The following is a 6,874-nucleotide window of genomic DNA, read 5'->3' on the forward strand; positions in this document are numbered from 1 at the left end:
CTGTAAGGAGGGAGGAATAAAAGTTATCATCCCTGACACTAAATATATCGAGGCAGCTACCTTCTTCATACAGGAGAACCATGGAGAGATCCCCGCAGAGGTTGAGAATGCTGTGATCCCTTTAGTGTGGGCCAAAGATTCTCCTGGGAGGTCCAAACAGGCGGAACCCACAAGCATCACGCTCAAGCCAGGAGCAACACCAGTAAGACAAAAACAATACCTCTTGAAGCTAGAAAGTCGTCAAGGTTTAGCACCCATAATTGAAAAGTTTCTTAAATTTGGCCTGTTGGCAGAATGTGAGTCCAAATATAACACCCCCATCCTTCCAGTAAAGAAAGTTGATAGTAAGAGCTATTGGTTGGTCCAGAATCTGTGGGCAATCAACAAAATAATGGAGGATATATACCCTGTAGTAACGAACCCCTATACCTTGTTAACCACATTAACAGAGGAATTAGGGTGGTTTACTGTGCTTGATCTAAAGGATGCCTTTTTCTGCATTCCTGTGCATAAAGACAGTCAAGAGCTTTTTGCTTTTGAATGAGAAAATCCTGCGACAGGGAGAAGAACTCAACTGACCGGGATGGTCCTACTGCAAGGCTATAAAAATAGCCCGACAATATTTGGAAACCAGCTGGCAAAAGAACTGGAGGACTGGAGAAGGCAGCAGTCAGAAAGAGTTGTCCTACAGTATGTAGACGACATACTAATTGCTGTCAAAAGTCAAGACCAATGCATCGGACTCACTATAAGTCTTTTAAACTTTTTGGGACTAAGTGGGTATAGGGTCTCGAAAGAGAAAGCACAAATTATAAAGGAAATAGTCATTTACCTGGGTCTTGAAATCTATCATGGACATCGACAGCTCAGCACAGATCGGAAAGAAGCCATCTGCCATCTCCCAGAGCCTCACACTGTAGGAGAAATGCAGGCTTTTCTAGGAATAGTAGGATGGTGTCACCTGTAGATAACTATGGGTTACTAGTCAAACTCCTATATGAAGCACTGAAAGCAGCAAAGAGTTGTGACATGGACAGATAAGATCAGAGCTGCATTTAAACAACTAAAACAGTCCTTAATGTCAGCTCCAGCACTTGGACTACCAGACCTAACCAAGCCCTTTGAACTGTTTACATGTGAGCAACTAAATGTTGCCCTGGGAGTACTGTCACAGACCCTGGGAAACCAATGAAACGCTGTGGTCTACTTCTCCAAACAGCTAGACAGTGTCAGCCAAAGATGGTCGGGGTGTTTGAGGGTTGTGGCAACAACTGTTATCTTGATCCAAGAGGCCCGGAAACTCACCCTGGGACAGTGCATTGTTGTGTATGTACCCCATGCAGTCCAAGCTGTGCTTGAGCAAAAAGTGGGCCACTGGCTCTCCCCTAGCAGAATGATTAAGTACCAAGCTGTGTTGTTGGAACAGGATGATGTTACCCTGAAAACAACATCTGTTGTAAATCCTGCTATGTTTCTGTCCACAAAATTGACTGACAGTATGCCTGAGCATGACTGTTTGCAGACCATCGAGGAGACCTGTTCCAGCAGACCAGACCTGAAAGATGTGCCTCTGGAAAACCCAGACTGGGAACTGTACACAGACAGAAGCAGTTTCATGTGAGATAGAAAACAGATGACAGGATATGTTGCCACAACCAAAGACAATTTAATTGAGGTGAAAGCTTTGCCTGCTAATGTGTCATCCCAAAAAACAAAACTGATTGCACTGACAAGAGCTCTAGAGCTGAGCGAAAGTAAGAAAGTGAAAATCTGGACAAATTCTAAGTATGCATTCAGTGTGGTACATGCCCATGGAACCATCTGGAAAGAGAAAAAGTTATTAACTGCCCAAGGCAGTGAGATTAAACAGGTTGACCAAATCCATGCACTCCTTCAAAGTATTTGGAAACCAGAAAAGGTATCTATTATGCACTGCAGAGCTCATCAGAAGGGGAAAACAATTCCCGAATTGGGAAATCGTTTTGCTGACCAGGTTGCAAAAGGGGTTGCAGAAAAAGGCATTCTAACAGTAGTTCCACAGAAAGAAATTGATTTGACAGAGTATACCCCAAAATATGATGAGAAAGACCACCAATTAATTAAACCCCTAAAGTTGAAATCAAAACACCTAAAGAAGGTAGTGACAGGGACAGGTATAATTGAAGTCATGCAATCCATAGAAAATTATACCGACCCCTGCATGGTTGTTAATGCTACAGGAAAAATCATTCTCCCTCCCAACTGTGATAAAGAAAAATCTAAAGAAGAGAAACTGGGAAGTCGTAACAAAGTTGGCACAGGTCCTCATGAGATTAATTCCTCCCCATGGTTCAGGGTGGTACTGGATTTGTAAAAAAGAGGTTTAAAAAGTTTTGCCCCTTGATAAAGATCGGGTCTGTGCCCTAGGGGCTGTAATCCCAAACGTAACAATCTTTGACCAAATTGATGAACAAGAGAAATGGGAAAGAACTTATCCAAAAAGAATAAAAAAGACAAACAATCACCTTGTTAAGCATCCCACGCTCTTTCACAGCATAGTCAGAACCATGATCCCATCTCTAGATGTGAGTGAATTACAAAAAGCAATTATTAACATCTCAGCTGTTATTGAAAACATTCAAGATCAGGTTTCAGATACAATTTCAGCTTTACAAGAGAAGGTTCATAGTCTGTCTCATGTAGTACTACAAAACCGACTGGCTCTTAACATCTTGCTAGTCTCTCAGGGAAACATATATAAAGTCATTAACACCAGTTGCTGTTCTTACATAGACCAAAGTGGAAGAATTAATAACGATTTGGCTGCAATTCAGAACCAAACCAAAATTCTACATCAGGTATCTCTGAATAATGTCTCACTAGATTTGGGAGACACTCTCCGCAAACTTACTTCATGGTTACCAAACTAGACCTGGATAAAACAACTGTTTCTATTAGTAATGTACATAGCTAATGTTTGTGTAATAGCTCATTGCATGAACCAATGTTGTAGATGTTGGTCATCTCTTTTGAAAAGGATTAGATGTAAGTAGTAAAGATTAGGCAAAATTTTTGAGTTTTGTCCAGTCTCTCAAGGGGGGACTGATACCTTGGAGTTTTGATTTTTTAATTTTTGTAGATCTTAGAAGTAGTTATATAGTGTATGTAGATTTTAGAAGTAGCAATACATTATCCCTTTACCCTTTAACACACCAACCACACATAGAAAACCCTGTTACCCATTCCCATATGAATTCCCCTAAATTCCTCTGGCCTGTTTAGTCTCATTTTCAAGGTGGAATTGTAGAGAACACCCTAAAATCTACGCAAAAAGAAATAGCCATAGACGCAACAACCTTGAGGCCTAGGACACTGGAAGGCCTCCAAGAACATTACGTGCTCTGAGGAAGTTGAAGAAGAGGGGGTCCCAAAACGCCCCCAGACCCAATTCCTGAGAGGCGTGGCAGGGGCAGAACCTGGGTGGTGGCTGGACGGGGATTGGATGAAAATCATTATAAAAACTGTGAACACCTGTATTCGAGAGCCCGCGTTGGGGGTATTCCAGAAAGCCTGGGGGCTCCTTAAAGCCTTTGTATCCTTATCATCTCCTACATAATTTGGCTTGGAGTCTTTTTTTCCCCACAACCATTTAGGCAACACCAGCGTTGCAACAACAGGCATCCCAACTACTGTGCTCACTGCCCGTGGCCGTCCCACAACACCCTGCTTAAGCCAAAGTAAACACACATGATAAATCTAAACTTTTTCATTTTATTTATATACATCTCTCAGGAATTTACTCCCGAACCACTAACTTTTGTTTCTTCAGCTTCTTCTGGGATACCTGAAAAACAAACACAAAAAAGAGAAAGTGGCAAAATGAGAAGACACCTTCTCAAAACATCTTACAAATAAATTTAGTTATCTTTTGAAGGTACTAAGAACTGTTAGGAATTTCTTCACCTGTTTACAATATGACCTGTTGATTGTACTTGCACATATATAAATGTCCCAACAAGTACTACATTGCTTACAGGCTCAAAACTTAAATTTTATTGCGGCACATCCCAGTTTCACACACATGGACTGGAAGGGGAGAACAAACTCCCTGTATGATATAAATCCCTGAAAACCATTTTCCAAAGTTATCAACGTTGTGTTCACAATAAATACTGAGGTTGCTCAGATAGAACTCTTTTTTTGCATGGGTATTACAAAGGTGTCCTAAGATAGTCATCACAGCAACCCCTCTGCCTGAAAATGCCAAATATGAACACAGCTCTCCAGATGTTGATATTAAAGAGGACTAAGGGTATGACACTCAGTACCTTTTTCTTTTGTGCAACTTATTCCTCTGGCTTGGGAACAATCTGCTCCTTCTCAGTGAGGATCATCTCAATGTGGCAGGGGGAACTCATGTAGAGGTTGATCCTACCGTGTGCTCTGTAGTTGCGTCGGTGAATTTTGGGAACTTGTTGACTTGGATGTGCTCAATGACCAGAGAATCCACATCAAGACCCTGTCAGGGAGGAAAATAAAATTTGTGACTTGTATTTTATCTTCAAATAAATGATGTCCACAGTAAAAATGTGAATAATTATCCCTCAAGACACACACCACTGCTGGCAAATAAAACAGATGAACTTGGCAGTGTCATAGAACTAAGCAAGCACCAAAGTCAGAAAAACAGAGACTACCCCTCTACACATCACAATCAATTTAAAATTATGCCAATGGTTCAGAAATAGGCAAATATAATTTCATGGTTAATCCAGAGGTGTCCTAGTAAAGTAACTTGGATGGCAGTGGTGACTCAATTAAGCACCAAGTATATTACAAAGATACAAACTGAACAAGAATCTACATTTTACTTTGTTTTGTAGGTTTTATGAGACCTAAATACCACTTAAACAGTTGATAACCATGTGCAAACTATGTCCCTGTGAAAAATTATTACTCCCATTTTAACTTGAAAAACACACAGCTTAATTCAAACAAAGGATATACCAACACCTCGATACAATTAAGATTCATTGATGTGGGAAAAATCCCTGTCTATTGAATTTCCTCGGGCATGTTCCCTTGACAAATTATACTTTTTCCTTTTTGGTGTCCTTAAACATGTACGATAGCAATTTCTTGGGGTCTTTGGACTTCCTCTAGTAAGGTTTCAATAAGTTCACAATGGTCTATTTCTTTCCCTTGAGAGGTCATCATTCCTCTCTCATGTCAAATTTTCCCAAACACATGTGCGACTCCCCAGGCATATCTAGAATCTGTGTATACGGTTCTTATCCCATTACTAATTATATGCAGTGCACTGATTACTGCATACACTTCACATGCTTGGGCAGACAAGCTGCTTGGGAGAGTTCCTGGTTCTACCACCATAAAATCTTCTCCATCGACTACTGCGTCACCACTTTTCCGTTTTCCTTCAATTACACTTGATGACCCGTCTGTGAATAGATGCATCCCTTCTTTTAAAGGAACATCCATCAAATCTTCTCTGACTTTTGTCTGATAATCGATAACATCTAAGCAGTTGTGTTCAGTCTCACTATGTTCTGTTTCCTTTTGACCATATAAAAACTGGACTGGATCTACACATGAATTAGAGGTTAAACTAAGTCATCTTTTTCCATTAGTATAGTCTCATACTTTAAGATTCGTGAATCTGTCATCCATCTCCCAGATTTTTGACTTATTATAGTCTTCACTGAATGTGGAGTGTGTACATTATTTTTGCTCCAAATGTTAATTTTCTTGCCTCTTCTAAGAGGATGGTTGTGGCAGCTACTGCTTGTACACACGTTGGCCATCCTCTGATTACTGGATCTAACATTTTTGATAAAAACCCTACTGACTTTCTGATCCCTCCTCAGTCTTGTGTGACAACTCCTTTTGCAGTCCCTTTTGCAGCATTTACATAAAGGTCAAAAGGCTTCTTTAAATCTGGTAATGATAATACCGGTGCTTGTGTTAAAGCTTCTTTTAGTTTTTCAAATTTTTCTATATTTCCTCTAAGGAATACTCTGCTTGGTAAACTTTCTCAAGGGTTGAGTCGTCTGTCAATTTTTCATATAGAAATTTTGTCTTATTGCATTAGTCTAGAATCCATAACCTGCAAAAACTTATTAATCCTAAAAATTGTCCTATTTCCTTTTTGGTTCGTGGGAGAGGGAGATCTAAAATTTCTCTTATCCTCTCAAGACTTAATTTTTGCCCACCCTTTCTTATAATATGTCCTAGGTATTTAACCTCTTCTTCTACAAATTGAAGTTTGCTCTTTGATACTCTTAACCCTTGTTCTCCCAAGAAGTTGAGCAGTCTTACTGTTTCCTCTTCTACTTCTAATTGTTCTTTTCCTGCTATTAACAAATCATCTACATATTGTAAAATAGTAATTCCTTCCTCTGAATCAAATTTACACATCACAGTTTCAAGGGTCTGTCCAAATAAATTGGATGCTTCTGAAAAACCTTGTGGGAGAACCGTCCATCTGAGGGGAACTGAGGGCCCTATATGTCGCCCAGACCCATCCCAGAGAGAAGTATGCTGCCTTCCTGGGGCCAGGGTGAGGGATATTAGTAAGAGACTTCCTGAGTTAATTCAGCCCTCAGACTATTATCCACTGGTGGTAGTCCAGGCTGGCAGTGAGGACATTAATCAAAGAAGTGCCAGGACAATTAAAAAAGACTTTAATGCACTGGGTCGGTCAGTTCAAGGAACAGGAGCACAGGTGATATTTGCCTCAGTTCCTGTACTATCTGGGATAGATGAGGAGTTAAATAAAGAGAGGAGTGAAAAAGCCCAACTCCTAAACAGATGGCTAAAGGATTGGTGCCACCGTCAAAATTTTGGGTTCTTTGACCATGGGGCAAACTCCATGGTA

At 40.3% G+C, this 6,874-nt stretch overlaps 1 non-coding gene across 1 annotated transcript; it reads right to left on the bottom strand.

Moving 5' to 3' along the window:
- Positions 1-4,156: 4,156 nt before the first annotated feature.
- On the bottom strand, positions 4,157-4,224 carry LOC114071477. The gene has a single exon (XR_003574044.1). It is a non-coding gene; the product is annotated as a small nucleolar RNA SNORD58 (small nucleolar RNA).
- Between the last annotated feature and the right edge of the window lie 2,650 nt (positions 4,225-6,874).

This window comes from Empidonax traillii, unplaced genomic scaffold (assembly GCF_003031625.1).
Source record: "Empidonax traillii isolate 1590-97213 ecotype Southwest subspecies unplaced genomic scaffold, ASM303162v1 scaffold2038:size90885, whole genome shotgun sequence".
Classification (NCBI taxonomy): Eukaryota; Metazoa; Chordata; class Aves; order Passeriformes; family Tyrannidae; genus Empidonax; species Empidonax traillii.